Source organism: Danio rerio, chromosome 20 (assembly GCF_052040795.2).
Source record: "Danio rerio strain M-AB ecotype USA chromosome 20, GRCz13ab, whole genome shotgun sequence".
Classification (NCBI taxonomy): domain Eukaryota; kingdom Metazoa; phylum Chordata; class Actinopteri; order Cypriniformes; family Danionidae; genus Danio; species Danio rerio.
In genome coordinates this window covers 44,242,492-44,260,577 of record NC_141040.1, presented here as the reverse complement: position 1 = coordinate 44,260,577, position 18,086 = coordinate 44,242,492, and the positions used below count along the sequence as shown (strand labels likewise).

General features: G+C 37.1%; 1 protein-coding gene across 4 annotated transcripts in view; it reads left to right on the top strand.

The window, feature by feature from the left end:
• nkain2 (sodium/potassium transporting ATPase interacting 2) overlaps positions 1 to 18,086 on the top strand; it is a 432,978-nt gene that overhangs the window by 242,964 nt on the left and 171,928 nt on the right.

The window sequence follows — 18,086 nt, the reverse complement described above, 5'->3', positions numbered from 1 at the left end:
TAATAAATATGTTGTAGATCATCAACTTGCATTAGTAGAAAGGTCAGGGATGGGATTTGCTGATAGTGTTTGTGTTAAATCTTGTTTAGAGCTGTAAGCGGTGCCTGAATGAGGAGTTTTTATAGGAGTTTGACTAGTCTTTCAAAAAGTGATATATATATATATATATATATATATATATATATATATATATATATATATATATATATATATATATATATATATGCGTAATTGATTTGATATAGAATTTGATTCTAAGCAGTGGTTCTTCAGTGGCTATAGTGGTCATCTTACTCATGCACATATTATTGTGGGCATCCTGTTGTTTGTGTTTGTGCCCAGTACTTAATTTGTAAATTGCGAGATCCCAGAATATATTGGGATAATGGATCTAGCTTGTTACCAGGGGAGGGAGAGGTGTCGCGAACGAAGGTAAAGGGGGTGGGGCGGTTTGATGTCTAAACTAAAGGGTGGGGGGTAAGGGGTTGAAGTGTCAGCGAAAGTAAGGGGGGGGGGGGGGGGGGGTCTAGACGCAGATGAAAGTAAAGAGCGAGGGGGAGAGGGCTGGTGGTGTTGCGGACGAAAGTGAAGAGGGTTGGGGAGCTGTGGAAGAAACTGAGGGTATGGCAGAGCAGGGGTCCGTGTGAAGGGGGGGATAGATAAAATGAGGTGCTGGATCAGATTTCAGAGGTGCCGGATCCGCATTCGGCTTGTTCGGACACGAATTAAGCCCTGCATGTGCCTGTTCCTCTTTCATTGTTTTGTTTTTACAATGGTGCATTAACTTTAAAAATCCGTCTCAAGAGCACTGGATTTACAACCATAATGTTGCACTGTGCCCTGCTGTTTTTGAAAGTGAGATAGTAACATAGCAACTACTGCGAACACTCCGTAAACTACATAGCAATACACAGGGAAGAAATAAAAATACTAAAAACTACTCTTAAAGCCAATAACAACACAGTGATAGCCATTGAAAATACCCCAGGAACCACATATTAACTACCACGTAAGTCCCTTTAAGGCAAGTCATTTCACTCAGCATCTCCATATCAACACTAATAATACAAATCTGATTACCCTAGCATCCGCATAACAACACAGACACCTCAGTAACACAACATCGACTCTCACTCATATCACTGCAGCAACTGCATAACAACACTGTGACACAACCACTCAGAACACCCCAGCAACAGCATGGTAACACATTAACTCTTGCTCATAACACCACAGAGACTGCATATCAACACAAAAAAAAACATTTCTGATCACCCTAGCAACTGCATAACAACACTGATCACAACCACTCAGAACACTCCAGCAACTGCATTTACTCTAATTTAGAGCACCCCAGCAACTGCATAGCATCACAAGTAAAACAATTCAGATCACCCTAGCAACTGCATAACAAGACTGACACAACCACTCAGAACACCCTAGAAAATTAGATCAGCCTAGAAACCACATACGGTAACAACACTTGGTACAGTAGCAACAGCATGGTAACACAATGACTGTCACTCACAACATCCCAGCAGCAGCATGATAACATTGACGCCCTTAACGCCTCAGCAACTGCATAACAACACAAATAAAACAACTCCAATCACCCTAACAACTGCATAACGACACTGCCACAACCACTCAGAACACCCTAGAAAATCCATAGCAACACAAATAAAACAACTCAGATCAGCCTAGAAACCACATACGGTAACAACACGTGGGATAGTAGCAACAGCATGGTAACAAATTGACTCCCACTCATAACACCACAGCAACTGCATATCAACACTAGTAACACAAATCTGTTCACCCTAGCAACTGCATAGTAACACATTGACTCACACTCATAGCACCCCAGCATTTGCATATCGACAATAATAACACAAATCGGATCACCCTAGCAACTGCATAGCAACACTGTGACACAGCCACTCAGAACACCCCAGCAACAGCATAGTAACACATTGGCTCTCACTCATAATATGCCAGCAACTGCATGTCACTGCAAATAACACAAATCTGATCACCCTAGCAACCGCATGGTAGCACATAGACTCTAACAGCTCAACAAATGCATAACAGATTAACAACCATTCAGAGAAACCCAGTATAGCATCTTAGCAACTACTCAGGATCCCATAGCGACACTCAGAACACCTTAGCAACTGCATATACTGTACATCTTTATCTTCTTCCCCCTCTTATTTTCCCAGCTTTGCCTCTTTCCTTTCAGCTAACAGTTTATTAAATAGACCTGCCTGTGTGTAGAAATAGTGAGCAAATATGCAATTAAAATGTCAAATAGTGTACCCAATTAAATGGCAAACCAGCCATGAAAACTGATTACCAGTTCCACCAAGCACTTTATACGTTTTACATCTTTATCCTGAAAGCTCCCACATCTCCACCTCAGCTGATGAGACCCTGCTTTTCTTTCGACTTCCATGTAATACTCACTGCAAGAGTTTTAAATAGGCATTTCTCTACTTCTCTACAGTCCATAATTGCAGGCCTTCAAAGGATATGTGAGCTATACCATGTTTTCATGTCGTTTGTTTTACGTCATCGGCAGGGCTTGAAATAAACCCCCACCAACCCAAGTTAAGACAATTCTTAGGGCCCACGCAGTTTTGGTGCCCCTAAAGATATTATTAAGAGCCCAAATAAAATATAATAGAAAAAATTTCCCCTAAGTAAAAAATATATTAGTATCCCATTTGGGACAACACTACACACATATACAGTACTGTAGAGTAAGTGCATAAGTGCATAGTGTATAGTGTTCAATTTGTAATGCAGCTTATATAAAGCTTGAGCGCTTCAGTTTCCTTGCACGAAGCAAATGTGCCTGCAACGTAACTTCAGCATTCAGTTCTCTTTAAAATTGACTGGACAGAAATTATGGGAGTGCATTCACAGTCCTGCTGCTCTCAAGAGATCTCCAGATTCTTTTTAAATATGTCGTTTTTGTAAGCAGCAGCAGTTGCCGCTTTCGCTTTAACCATTCTTTGAACAGATTATTAATTGATCTAATGGTAACGTGATCATCTTTTCACTATCGCACAGGGTATGTTTTTCACCTGCTTTCTTTTGCTTACAGTTATTTTATCTTTTTATTGTTTAATTATCATTCTTTACCATAACATTGCTTTAATATGAAATTAACTTACTATTTAAGTGTAGTTAAATAGGGGTCTGGGACTTTTAGCCTGGACAAGCTACTGTGCATAGTTTTCGATACATGACTATTTATTTTTAAAATGTCTTTTTTAAAATTTTGAATTAAAACTTTTAATTTTCAATGTTGAAAAAAAGGTGCATGTATATAGCTATATTTAGCTTGTGGAAAATAAAAATTAATTAGTGAAAATTTGTAGCTAAGAAATAATTAGTTATTTGTTTATTTATTTTTGGTGTGACCAGAGAAAAATTAGTCCTTAATGTTGAGTCTTGAAAAGTCATGTGAAATAAAACTAATTGCCAATACAACACTATGAAAGCACAATCCATTTGCTTATGCTCATTGAGCAAGCTCATACACAACACACAAAAAAGTGAAATGAAAGAGGTGGCAAGTGGAAATAACACACAATAAACTAAATCCATTAATTTTAGCATGCCACAGTCAAATTTACGCATATAAAATATATTTTCCTAACAACAAAATTGTGGCTAGTTACAATGCAGAGTGGCTAGTAGCATTAGAAAAAAAGTTATTGTCAAGCCCTTGTTATTGATAGGCCCACATGGAATCTGCACCCGCAGACATCCACAGATTTTCCACAGATTTTCAGCCCATCATTGAGTCTATTTTATTTAGTTGTGTCTTAATATGTGTAAATTTATATTTATTCAGTTTTTAAATATTTCAGTAATATTACTGACTAATATGAAAATGTTCATATAATTTACTTACAATACAGTTTGTAATGTAATAGTTTCTTTCTTTTAGTTGAAATATAGTAGATGTATTATATAAGAGACTTGCTTTGTTTTCCAAATAAATTGATCTAATTGGATTTGCATTGTAAACCTTAAATAAAAATGTATTATTTTTTATTTAACATATAAAGTTTTTAGTTTTGATACACCCAAAATCATTCCGCATAAATCTGCAGTTTTTTTTACACAATTCTGCACAGTAATAGCAAAAAAAGGTTCACATATTCTGTCTGGCCCTAGTCATCGATCATAAGATTTGTGAGGCAAGTTTATTGAGGTATAAGGATAGAAATGATGTAGCGTATCACCAATGCTAAAAAAACACTATGGCAAATGTCTGCACTCGCTTCCTCCGGCACAGATCCGTAATGGAGATTGATCCTTTAATCTTAAAATCACCCAGAAATGTCTGGCAGTCAATCTGGTCTTCTGGTTGATATGTCATTAACGTGCAATCTTATCAAGCATCTCGGATGACAGAATGAACGTTTCACTTTAGATCTGTTGGTGCTTTGCAAGCTACGGTGTCAAAGATGTCAGACGGATCGCCGGCTTCAGCTATCATTTCTCTGTTATAGCCTCTCACGCCATCAGGTTCTGATGTGTCACACATCAAGGTTTTTTTTTCATTAGTGAAGCCATGGCTTACAAGATCTGGGTAGAAAAGAAGATTATTATAGGTTGGACCAGGGTGCGAATTAAAGGGGTTTAGGGGGAATTGACCCCCTTAATTAATGCTTGATCCCTACTGAAAGATGTGAAAATCACATGTGGGGGGGTTCAGTCCTCTAAATAGTAAGAAATAGTTTGCTCTGATCTGCATCTTAAATATTAATATTAATAATTAAATAATACATAATATACAGTAAATATACATTTGACCACCCCACTAATGGATTATACCATTATGAATGCATAATCACGCCAATTAATCTAAGCCGATAGACATGGTAAGTGTACACAAGACACTTTGCTTGCAAAATAGTTGTTTGTTTCTACATATGGCCTAAAAGTAAAGTAAAATTAGATGCGTTGTTTGTATATTTTGACCTACAGTAACCTCTGAAATGGCTAATCACAGGATATTGTACACAAAGTAACCCACAAAACACTGAAAAATTAAATATGTTGCGTTTATAAAATAGATGTCTTTTAATTTGATTCACTGAGGCATGTATTTCATAAAATAAAAACATTGCCGAAAAAGTTGATCTCCCCTTCTTGTCAATGTTTTTATTCGCACCCTGGCTTGGACTTCTTGTTAATTTTATCTCAGGCCTTTTTTGGGAGAGCAGGATTAATATGTTTCTCCTTTCTGCATGGATATTCTTCAATTGCACCTTGAGTTTTGGTTTAGAAAGAAATGGCATGGTTTCATAGGGATTATAAGTGAGAAAGGGAGGAAAATGCCTTGTTTTAAAGTGAAAATCGACTGGGAGAGAGATGTGAGTGAGGGTTTATCGAATGAAACCAAGTGTAGTCCAGTGGAATAATTCATGGGGTATTGTTCATTAAATCCGGTGACCATATCGCAAGGCCAGTGTCTGGTGTGTGAGAATAGAAAAGAATGGAAAACAGATGGAACCTCTACTGACAGTGACTGATTTAAAATGTGCCGCAGCCACTCACAAATATGGCTCCTCGTGGGAGACTCCCATCACAGTAGATTCCAATAGAGATGTTGCCAAGCGAACGCTCAGATCTCCCTCACTTTTCTACTGTTTCCTGGACATTTAACTTTCTGCACTGCTGCCAACTCTTAAAGAAGCAAGTGCATCTTTAAAAACAAGCCCAAAACAAGCTCAATATGAGTGGATTATGTACTATCAAGTATGCAGTAACAATAACTGAAGTTTATTTATAAACTACTTTCGAGAGGATCACGTGCTTATGATTGCTTGCAGCCGGCCCCACATTATTCAATTTATGATTCACCAATCAGACGATTCCTAAGCCACTATAAATACCCCATGTTCCATATGACAGCCATCTTCGTTTTGAAGAATCCCCCCTTCCGCCCCTACTTTTCCTCTTTTCCAAGATGGGTGGCACGGTGGCCTCACAGCAAGAACATCACTGGTTCAAGTCCTTACCAAGCCAGCTGACGTTTCTGTGCTGAGTTTACACATTCTCCCCGTTCTCACTTGGGCTTCTCCCAGGTTCTTCACTTTCCTCCGACCGTCAAAAAACATGTAACTTAAGTTAATTGACTAATCTAAATCGGCTTCATAGACATGCTCCTCGTAAATAGTTAAGAGTCTCTTAAGAGCAATCACTTTCTGTTCATTAGCTACTACAGCAGGGGGGTTCTCGAGATCTACCTGAGCTCAAACTCCCCTCTCGCCTTGCAAACGGGAGGGAGCCCCAGGCTTGAGGATCTTATGAGCTCAGGGCTCTCACTCGGGACAGCATGCCAAACAAGGTTAATAAACAAACATCAGCTATATGTGAACTCTTGAAATAGGCTTTCAACATATTAAACTGAGTCTAAAGTGCAAAAAGAAAAGTTGAATGTTGTAGGAGATGCCTACCATAAGCATGGATCTCCATTTGATTGTTTTTTATTGATCGCCGACCTATGTTGACTAATGGAATAGTTCACCCAAATATTTAAATTACCAAATCATTTATTCACCCTCAAGACTTTTACAGACTTGTACATTTTATTCTGGATTTTCCATGGTGTATGATGGTGTTAAGCAGTAGCCAACACCATTCGAAAAGCGTCATGCGTCAGAGATTTGGTTGTGAGCTGCGAGCAGACACTGTCAGTCAGTGCACTTGAGCAAATGGTGAACATAAATGTCAAGAACTGAACTTGCTTGTACAATGCTTTTGAGAACAAGCTAGGACTGCTTGGTTATGAGAAAAAAAATCATGATAATTTTGTTCAATATTGGAATGATGACTTTTATTATTACTACTATTATTAAAATTATTATAAAAACATGGAATATATGATCAAAAGTGTTGATTTTTATATAGAAAAAATATATATTTATACACACACATACACACAAAGACACACACACACATATTTATTGTAAAGCCTGAAATTATTCATACCCCTGGTAAATTTTTACTTAAAGTTACTTTCATTCAACCAGCAAGTTTGTTTTTGTTTGACAGAAAATGACACAGGCTTCCCCCAAAAGATGATGTATAAGAGACATCATTGTTTCAAGAGGCATCATTCTTGTCAGCTTTTATTTACCTTTGAACAACAAGTGGCCATCAGAATTTGCCAGGGGTATGAATATTTTTGGGTTTCACTGTATATGTTTACTGTTACAGTTTATTCATTACATAACAAACAAAGGTTTATGTGAATGATCACATGATGAATATGGAGTGCAGGAAAGGGCGTAGGATAGGATGCAGCAATCGTTTCATGTCGTTATTTTTCAGAATTGTTGGAGACCAAAATTGAAGTAGAGATGTGCTTTTGCTTTTATAATGCATATTGTAAAAATGAGTTACACACAATTCCTTCAAATTGTTCAAACACAAATAGATTTAACTAACTTAATTATTTTTACTATTTTAAGTGGATTGAACATGATCAAACAATTAAGTTTGAAAAAGCAGCAAAGCCATTTTTTTTTTTTTTGAGTGCATGTAACCTGTGTGGCTTTTTTGTGCAACTCAACCAAAGTTACATAAAAAGACAAATACCGTTTTTGTACCCTTCAAGGACACTTTGTCAAGGCGATGCCATTCATAGGAATATTCAAATGACAATAAACATCTGAAAATCTTCAAAAGGGGCATTTGTAGAAGACAGTTTACAAAAGGAACATTTGACGGTCATACCCTACACCCTTCAAAGAACTCAAAGGGAATAGGGTAAAGGGATATTTTTGGAATTTGCCCTATAAGTCGACTTGGTTACTCAGCTTTGCTTGATTTAAATAATTTTGACCCGCTTTGTTCTTCATAAAATGGAATAAGCCTGTGCGATATTGGAAAGAACTTACGTTGTGAATATTTTATTCTCTGCAATTTAGATTGTGATAATTCGCCAATAATTTAAATTTCTATTTTAAAAAACATTTATATTGAATGGGACGATTTTAAAGATGAGTGCATCTGAAGAAAACATAATAGACTAATTATCACCATACATAAAACAGTAGAGAAAGGATATAAATGGAGTGTCCTTGTACAGAAATAAAATAATTAATTGTACAATAAAGTTATATAGTGTAAGAAAAATCTAATTAAATTTCGTTATAGCTACAAAAAGCAATCATTCCTTGTGCCCAAAGCCTTTAAACTCACTTAAAATACGTACACAGTCACAAGTCTTTAAACACATACAACCAATAAATTTTTTTTTTTGTTATGGTTAAACTGAAATGACTGCAAAATTGTACCTGGTCAACAATAATCCTCACTCCACATCGCAGGATCTATGAATATTGTGCCTTTACACATTATGATATCAATGCTAAAACGATATATTCTTTCCTTTAAAGCTGGTAAATGAAAATTGGGAATGTTGTTTGTGGCCGAACAGTCCCTTTCAAAGTATTCACAGTGATCAGATTCTTTTCAGTGGCCAGTGCCACCCATAAAGTGAAGCCTGGTTTATGCACTGCAGAATCGGCACTGTTGGTCTGCAGGATTGGCAGTCCTGATGTGTGTTTCTGAAGCTCATCGTCAGAGGGGCTGGCAGCCTGTCACAGCTACAGCTTTGTGGGAAAAATTGAGAGCCTCCACAAACCTCTGGAGAGCCTCTTCGTGAGTCTTCATTGCCGTTCGACGCCTTCTTCGTTTTTTAACTGGAGAATTGGCACCGCTTCACATCCCACAAGGGATCTTGTCAGTTCGTTGTCAGCTGGAGAAGAAAGTCACTTCAGTATCCTTGATGTCTTTGCGGTCTTCCTTTGAATAGAGAGAACTTGAAGAGGCAAACAAATGGAGTTTGCGGATCCGCCTCGCCGAAATCACTCTCTAAGTCATCGACACGACTTTAATTAGTTCGCAAAGTTATAGGATATTATTTAGCATAATTTATTTCCTTGCGACAGTGCAGCTCATGATTTATTAATGCGGGGGTAATGTGTTTAACCAGGAGACAATCCATTGAGACTCGCAAAGGCAATTAGATTTAGATCACACAGAAACAAATGAAGATAAATGCAAGAGAAAATTCACAGGCTTTCATTTTTTAGGTCGCGTACAAGTCAGTATAAGTCAAGACTTACTCTGTTACTTATATCAAAGTACAGGAACAGATGTGTAGATCTTCCCACAATTACTTTTTAGACTTTTTTGAAAGTTTAAGACAACATAGAGCGCTCTTGATGTAAAAACTGGTGCCAAATAACTGAGGTGCCTTAGACAGCATTCGTGTTTATAGAAATGACAGCTGTAGAATGTTTTTGACAAGGTTCTGTGTGGATAAAAAAATTACAACAGGATAAAATAATTAACTGCAAATATTAGTTGCTAAACGCCATAAAACCAATTGTTTATAAAAAAATAATAATAATAGTAAAAATAATAATAATGATGATTCCACCAAGATGATGTGCTTTGTGTTGATGAGCTAATTGTTACCATAGCAGCATGTTCTATTAAAATTAATTGTCTATGTCTGTCTCTTGTGTCTAATGTTCCTACCCTAAAAAGGCACTTTAATTATTCATTCATTCATTTTCTTGTCGGCTTAGTCCCTTTATTAATCCGGGGTCGCCACAGTGGAATGAACCGCCAACTTATCCAGCTAGTTTTTACGCAGCGGATGCCCTTCCAGCCGCAACCCATCCACACACACATTCACACACACTCATACACTACGGACAATTTAGCCTACCCAATTCACCTGTACCGCATGTCTTTGGATTGTGGGGGAAAGCGGAGCACTCGGAGGAAACCCACGCGAAGGCAGGGAGAACATGCAAACTCCACACAGAAATGCCAACTGAGTCGAGATTCGAACCAGCGACCCAGCGACCTTCTTGCTGTGAGGCGACAGCACTACCTACTGCGCCACTGCCTCGGCCCCACTTTAATTATGCGTTAATTTATTTTGCAATGCAAGGATGCGTTGCATTGATCCATATTAACAGTAAAAGTTATTAAAAAATATTCTAATTCATGTAATAGAATAGGATTATGTGCAGTGTGTATTTATAAACTAATTTCGAGAGAAGCACATACTTATGATTGAACTTCGGCTGGTCCAGCATTACCTAATACACGATCCACCAATCAGTCGATTCCTAACTCACCATAAATAACCAGAATTTTTTACCTCAGTATCTTCGTTTTAAAGAATCCCCTCTTCCACATCTTCGCCTTCTTCCTGTCTAGACAGGGTGACTGGCTTCCCATGTTTTTAGCCCTTTTGCCTTGCAAGAATGTCACTGGTTCAAGTTCTTACGAGGCCAGCGGACATTTCTGTGCAGAGTTTACATTTTCTCCCCGTGCTCACGTGGGTTTCCCCGTTTCCTCCTACAGTCCAAAGACATGCAGCATAGGTGAATTGAACAAACCAAATTGGCACTATAGACAAGCTCTAGCCAGCAGTATATTTCCACAGTAATCCATAAATTGTTACTTATAGCTCGGGAGTTTTCGAGATCCACCTGAGCTCAAACTCCCCTCTCAGCCTTCAAACTGGAGAGAGCCCCAGGTTCTTTTAAGCTCAGGGCTGTCTCCCAGGACAGCATGCCAAATATGTTTTTATTATCAATTGTCAAATAAGGGTGAACTCTTAAAACAGTTTTATTTTAAAACCTAAATAAATATACTACAATTATAATAAATGGTATTTTTTTTATTTAACAGGATTACATAAGCAGAAAGAGGCAGTAAAAACTATACACAATCAGTGAAAAGGGGAAAAATTCTATATGAAAAATTCCATTAAAAAATACATTAAAAAATGTGTGTTTGTATATATATATATATATATATATATATATATATATATATATATATATATATATATATATATATATATATATATATATAATAAAGCAATTATAACATTAATTACATCAATTATTTTATTTTTAATTTAGTAATGGTGTTAATCAAATAAAAGCATCATTTGTGTGACTCATTTCATAAACATTTAAAATGCAGATTAAAACCTTTTGAATTCCACTGTGATTGTGTTGGTTAGAATAAGCAGTGGGGAGGAAAAAAGAAATTGGTTTTACCCACGATGACTGACAGATGAGGCAGCGGGCCCGTTTTATGTGCAATCATTTCCTGTTTATCCGCATATTTTAATGTGAATATTCTTGAGGTTATTGTCTGCCGCAAAACCCCTCCTCTATCTCGAAGTCCACATGTGCATGTTTGGAATGGGATTTGGGAGCCATTACTTGAGGATAGGGGTGTTGAGCAAAAGTGACAGCAGAGATTTTGAGGAGGTGGCCAAAGTAAATAGCACAGCAGCCTCCATCCAGTCCACTAGTTTATAAGCAAACACAGACAGTCTGGCGAGAGGCGGGAGTTGCCTATTGCACCTCATTTTGCAATCCAGAAGATGCTCCCCAATCTACTACCCAATCCCCGTGGCCAGATTGCATGCCTGCCTTTCCGCTAAGGATTTAGTTTAGTAAGTGTTGTAGAATATTATGTGCTACGAGCATTCATATTGACTATTTAACAACGCATGCTCAAGTCATTTTTAGAAGCAGAAGCTACATGTTTCTATGTTTTAGGTTTAAAGCAAACAAGTTTAGTGATGTAACCCTCTACTTTTATTGAAAATATGCTCATTTAACTTCCCTAGGGGTAAATAGTTGAGTTTTACCATTTTTTTATCCATTCAGCTGAGTCTGGTGGGAACACTTTTAGCTTAGCTTTGCATAAATCATTAAGTCTGATTAGACCATTAGCATCTTGCTCAAAATTTTCCAAAAATAATTTAGATAATTTTAATATTTAAAGCTTGACTTGTCTGTATTTAAACTGCGTACTACAGTACAATTAATGGAATATGAAAAAAAACAACAACAGCAATTAGCTATTTTAATATGTCTAAGAACTTTACTCTCATTCTAGTGTAAAAATCAAATAACTTTTCTCCACCAGACCTGAAGATCGACTGAATGAATTAAAAAAATGGCTATTAAAAATGGCTATTTCCCAGGATAGTGGAGTGTTCCTATAAACTGTTTACATTTTAAATTCAGTAACCTTTATTATTATTAGCGACACCGGTGGCCAAGTGAACTGCAGTCTGCACATTTCGTTCTCATGCTCGCCCTTGTGTATATACAAAAAACTGAATGTGAATCAATGCCCTGAAATACTCACAGCAAAGCTCTTTAGTTTGTTGTGTGATTGGAAAAAAATATGTTGGAAATACTTCTGATTCCATTTATTTATTTTCCTTCAGCTTAGTGCCTTTATTAACCTGGGGTCACCACAAAGCAATGAACCGCCAACTTATCCAGCATATGTTTTATGCAGTGGATACCCTTGCAGCTGCAACCCAGTACTGGGAAACATCCATACACACTTATTTGGAGGCACAACTGTAGAATAGTATTTGAGGAAAACCTCAAACAAACTGCTTCCTTGTGTGGCAACATGGGAAAATCAACAAGCCAAAATCAAGAAAAAAAGAAAAAAAAAGCCAGATTACAATTAGCTAAATTACACTAGGAAAAATAATAATTTTTGGAGACATGTCCTGTGGTCTGCTGGAACTAAGATTGAACTGTTTGGCCCGAATGGCCAGTGTTACATTTGGAGGACAAAGGGACAGCTTACAAGCCTAAGAACACCATCCCAACTGTGAAGTATGGGGCCGGCTGTCATGTTGTGAGGCTGTTTTGCTACAGGAGGGACTGGTCCACTTTATAGATGGCATCATGAATAGGGAAATACTGAAGAAACAACTCAAGACATCAGCCAGGAAATTAAAACTTGGCCATAAATGGGTCTCCCAAACAGACCATGACCCTAAGCATACTGCCAAATTAGTTAAAATATGCTTTAAGGAAAAGAGGGACAATGTTTTGGATGTTTTGGAGTGGCCATCACAAAGCCCTGACCCTCAATCCTATAGAAAATTTGTGGGCAGAGTTGAAAAAGCCTGTGCGAGTAGGACAAAATCTGACCTTGTTGCACCAATTCTGTCAGGATGAATGGGCCAAAATTCCTTCCAACTATTGTGAGAAGCTTGTGGAAGGATACCCAAGATTTTTTTTTTTTTTAATCATCTCATTATTCTGGCATTTAGCAAATGTAAATCATTTAGGTAATCCTAATGGACCTAAAATAGTAAACGTTTAGTATGATTTACCATTAGACGTTTTTATAAAAATGGTTAAGTTCCTTTTTTTAGAGTGCATGTAAACTTCTGGTTTTATCTCAAAAAATGTGTTTTGGTATTTGGTGACCCTTGACACTCATGGTTTTTCTGTAAAAGTTATCACTCTCTAAACCAAACACAGTGATTCTCAAAACCTTCCTAAAAACAAATTCCCCAAACCTTTTTCATGTCTGCCTTCTAGCATGAATTTGTTTTTATTATATTGGTATTTCACGGTAGTGAAGCTTGTGATAACGCTGTCCAAAAAACAGCAACTTAATCCAAAGAACTTCATTGGCACGGGTTTATTTCCCCCTTTACAAAGAAAGCATCTTAAAATGCCCGGCCCTGTCAACACACTCCGAGTCCTCATAATATTCAGTAAAATGTTGGAAGTCTGAAAAACTGTCAGGGGGTGAAAGTGATAAGGTGATTTATAGTCAATTTCACTGGGAGCTGGTGGGGAAACGCCGGGCCTGTCAGCCCTGGCTTCTCAAAACAAATGACTGTGAGCCCATGCACTGGCTCAATAAGGCTATCATTCCCCATCAGGACACATCACTGCCACTTGGAGATGCTTTTGGGAAGGTATTTGAGGCACAGGTGAGTCAGTGATACACATGTGCGCTGCTGCTCCATCTAATGCTGCTCTTTGGCTGGCAGTAAAGCTCATAGAGATAATTGTTTGCTTACCAGAATGCCGCACAAACCGCAAACACATATTTGTCCCTAATAAGATAACAGAATGACATGGTCTTTGGCTTTGACAGCACTGACTAGATTTGTTGCTGGGTTTTGAAGCGGAAACCTCAAGCTTGTTTTGAATGAGAATGGGGAAAGTTGTTTACATGTGTTCCTATGAACTCAAGTCAATAATTCCAGTTGTTGCTTGTTGGGTTGATTGTTAAGCAGAGTATGTCATCAGTAAGATTTGTGTTTGGGGTGGATTTTATTTGATATATGTATTGTTTAAACTGGTTTAATAGGGATCTCATATGTGGTTGTTGTTTTTATCTGAGCAATATTGGCTTTATTTTAAATTAGTAAACTGAATAAATGTAACATATTTGTAACATTGAATAAATAAATTGAAATATAAATAAATGCATTAATAAATTGTAAAAAGCAGCTCAGATGTGTGTAATGTAATCCGTCAATCCAGAGAGGCAGCTGAGATTTGCTCAGTACTAACTATTTGATGCCATATCAAAAGTTGGTCCCACTTTAGTTGCTTATACCTGTGAACTTACACGGTAACTAGTATGTAATTACAGTGTATGTAAACACTGGTACATAGTATTTACTTGTGTTACACTGGTGTAACTACACACGTAACAACACACTGAATAGTATGTGTAAGTTTAAATGTGTTACAGGACATTATTAACGCAATCTTTGGCAAACTACCCCTTTAATGTGAATTACTGGTGTGATTCTACAATTTACCTTAAAACAACATACAAACAAGGTATTTGTATATTTCTATATACACTTCCCACTTTGGGAAAAGTTTGTTGTTGTTAAACAGTTACACAAAGACTTAGGTTTTATATATTACACAGTAATTTTTTATATATCATCACAGTATTTTTTTCTTTTTTACTTGTTCAAACTACTTAATTAAAATGACACAACACAATTCTTGAGATTTCATTGGAACAACTTATTTTTTTATGTTCAATCCACATAAATTTGTTAGAAGTGTGAGGTAGTCTTAATTGATTTGTGTTGGGACGACATGAAGGAATTATGTGGAACCCTTCATTTTTTCAGTGTATGCAAACTGGTGTGGAAGTGGGAAAACACCTGCAAGTACATATTGTTGTTACACAATGCACTTATGTAATTCTTGTTGCAGATGTGTACTTTTTTAATGTTTTACCAATGTCCTGTTACACATTTGAACTCACACATACTATTCAGTGTGTTGTTACATGTGTGTAGCTACACCAGTATTACACAAGTAAATACTGTGTACCAGTACGTACATACTACTTACATATCTAGTTACCATGTAAGTTCACAGGTATAGGCGACACTTAATATAAAGTGGGACATTGTAATTAAAATCAAAGTATGCCAGATCATTTTAAATTGGCATGGTTTCTGTGATAGTGCTGCTCTGATTTGGTTTTCAAGAAACATTTGTTTTTAATTAAATTCAATTCAACTTATCTTTACTTCTGTAGAACTTTTACAATGTAGATTGTGTAGATTGGCAGACACCCTCTTCCAATACACTGATGAAATTACAAGTTGGATGTGCTAAAACTTTCTTCAGTTAAACAAAGAGAAGACTCAAGTCATTGCATTTGGGAACAGAGATGAGGTTCTCAAGGTGATTGCGTGGCTCTAGGGGCGAAACAACAAAAAATAGGGTCAAGAATCTTTATTCTGGATTCAGATCTGAGTTTCAATAGTCATGTCAAAGCAGTAAGTAAATCAGCATACTATCATCTCAGAAACATTGCAAGAATTAGACTCTTTGTTTCCAGTGAGGACTTAGAGAAACTTGTTCATGCTTTTATCAGCAGCAGGGTGGATTACTGTAATGACTCCTCATTGACCTACCCAAAGACACTCAAGACAGTCATCCAGAATGCTGCGGCCAGGATTCTGACCAGAACCAGAAAATGAGAGCACATCACACCTGTCCTGAGGTCTTTATACTGGCTCCTAGTTACATACAGAATTTATTGTAAAGTATTATTACTTGTCTATAAATCACTAAATGGCCCAGGACCTCAATACATTATAGATTTTCTGACTAATCACTTAGATCATTAGGATCAAATAAACTAGAAATTCATTAAAGGGATAGTTCGACCAGAAATGAAGCACAAATGCAGCCTTTTGCTCACCCTTCTAGTTCAACGCATGTCTGAATTTCTTTCTTTTGTTGAACACTGTTTAATGCTGAATGCTGTTTGCTTGCACCCATTAAATTCCAAAGTATTTCATTATTTATCATTTATTTACTATGGATGTCTAAGGGTGCCAGCAAATAGCATTCCTCAAAATATCCTATTTTGTGTTCAACAGAAGACATAAACTATTTACGGTTTGAAACCACATGATTGAGACAAAATGATTAGGCGATTTTCATTTTAGGGTGAAGTATTCCTTTAGTGTCACTAGTCTTGAGATTTTCAGATTTTATTCAATTTAATTTAGTCTAATAATGTGTTAAATAACTATTTGAAACCCTGCTGTTTTTATTATACCTACAAGAGCGCACATTTAAAATATCATTGCTAAATAACACATCAAACTGCATTACAGCAATCTTTTTCTTTTCAAAGCTGCCAGCAAAAATTTATAAAAAATCAATATAGTTCTGTCAGCATGGATAAATATCATGAAATGGCTTAACAAATGCTGTTTTCTCGCCTTTGTTGGCAGATTTCCTGGTAAATTAGGAAAATATCAAAGGTCTCATCCACATGATTTGCAAAAATCTGTTACATCAACATTTTTACTTCATTTACACCCAGAATAGGAAGAATATAAATCTGCACATATCTGCTACTGTATATCTGCTCTTTCCCATTCACAGCAATGGACTAAAAGCCACTTTCATTTTGATTTCATGGGATCTATTCAGGATGTGCATTTGGTTAATGTGAAGGGAGTGAATAGGGTGACAGCCCAATCTCATTTTTGATGAACATGAAGCTCTAAGGGCCTTCTGTGTTATTAAAAATGACAATGAAAGCCCTTCCTTCAATGTGCCATTAAGATCAGAGTGACACTAATGCACCGTTCTCTACATGTGCAGGGGGTCTTACCTCCATGTCTGAGACGGTGAGCTCCATTTTCCACACTGTCACTTCATTTGTTGAGACTACATTTCGAGTTCACACACAGGGCCACAAGACGTTGCGCTCATCCTAATCAACAGGCTTTCGAGAGCCAAACCGTCGTCATTGTTTGCTTCACTGCTTTGAGTTAGTTCGTCATTATGTCCGTCCGCCGTTTGGCAGGAATCTTGAGGGGAAAGTCTGTTCATTAAAGTTTCTTTTCGACTGGTTTTTGAAGCTACTGCCATCAATCATGTCTCAGCAGGAGGCCTCGGTTTGGGTCCCATTGCACTCTTTTGTGAAGTAAGCGTGTCATCCTCAATGTCACTCAGTGCAAAACAAACAAACACGCTGCAAAACTCTCTGCAAAACCCACAGATCTCCTCAGATGGGTGAATAGGCTCCCATTACTCACCCACACAGACGATCGGATGCTGAGTTTCAGCAGGGTTGAGTCATAAGTGATAATACTCAACGCACTATTGGCAGTTGTTCGGGAATACCTGAAGTATGAAATGAGCACTGAATTTAGCACCAAAGCGATGTGTATTACCATATTCATAGTTATGCATATATTTCGCTGCGGTTTGAAGTCTTGAGGGATCGTACCACTCAGGTCAAACACCAATTCATTTGATTTAATCAGCAGTTGCTGTTTTTTGTTCATCTTGTATTTTTCTGTGCTATGTAATGTAGAGAATGTTACTTTTTATAGCTTAAACAACACATATTAAACAACATATAATGTGTGTGTGTGTGTGTCTGTGTGTGTCTGTGTATGCGTGTGTGTGTGTGTGTGTGTGTGTGTGTGTGTGTGTGTGTGTGTGTGTGTGTGTGTGTGTGTGTGTGTGTGTGTGTGTGTGTGTGTGTGTGTGTGTGTGTGTTTAGTTAAAGGGAAAAAAAAATTAGTCCTTCTATGAAATCTTTATTTATTTATTTATTTAGATTTCTCAAGTGATGCTTAATAAAGTAAGAACATTTTCACAGTATTTCCTATATTATTTTATTTATTTCTGTTAGCTTGGTTGGGGGAAAACAGTATTTGTATA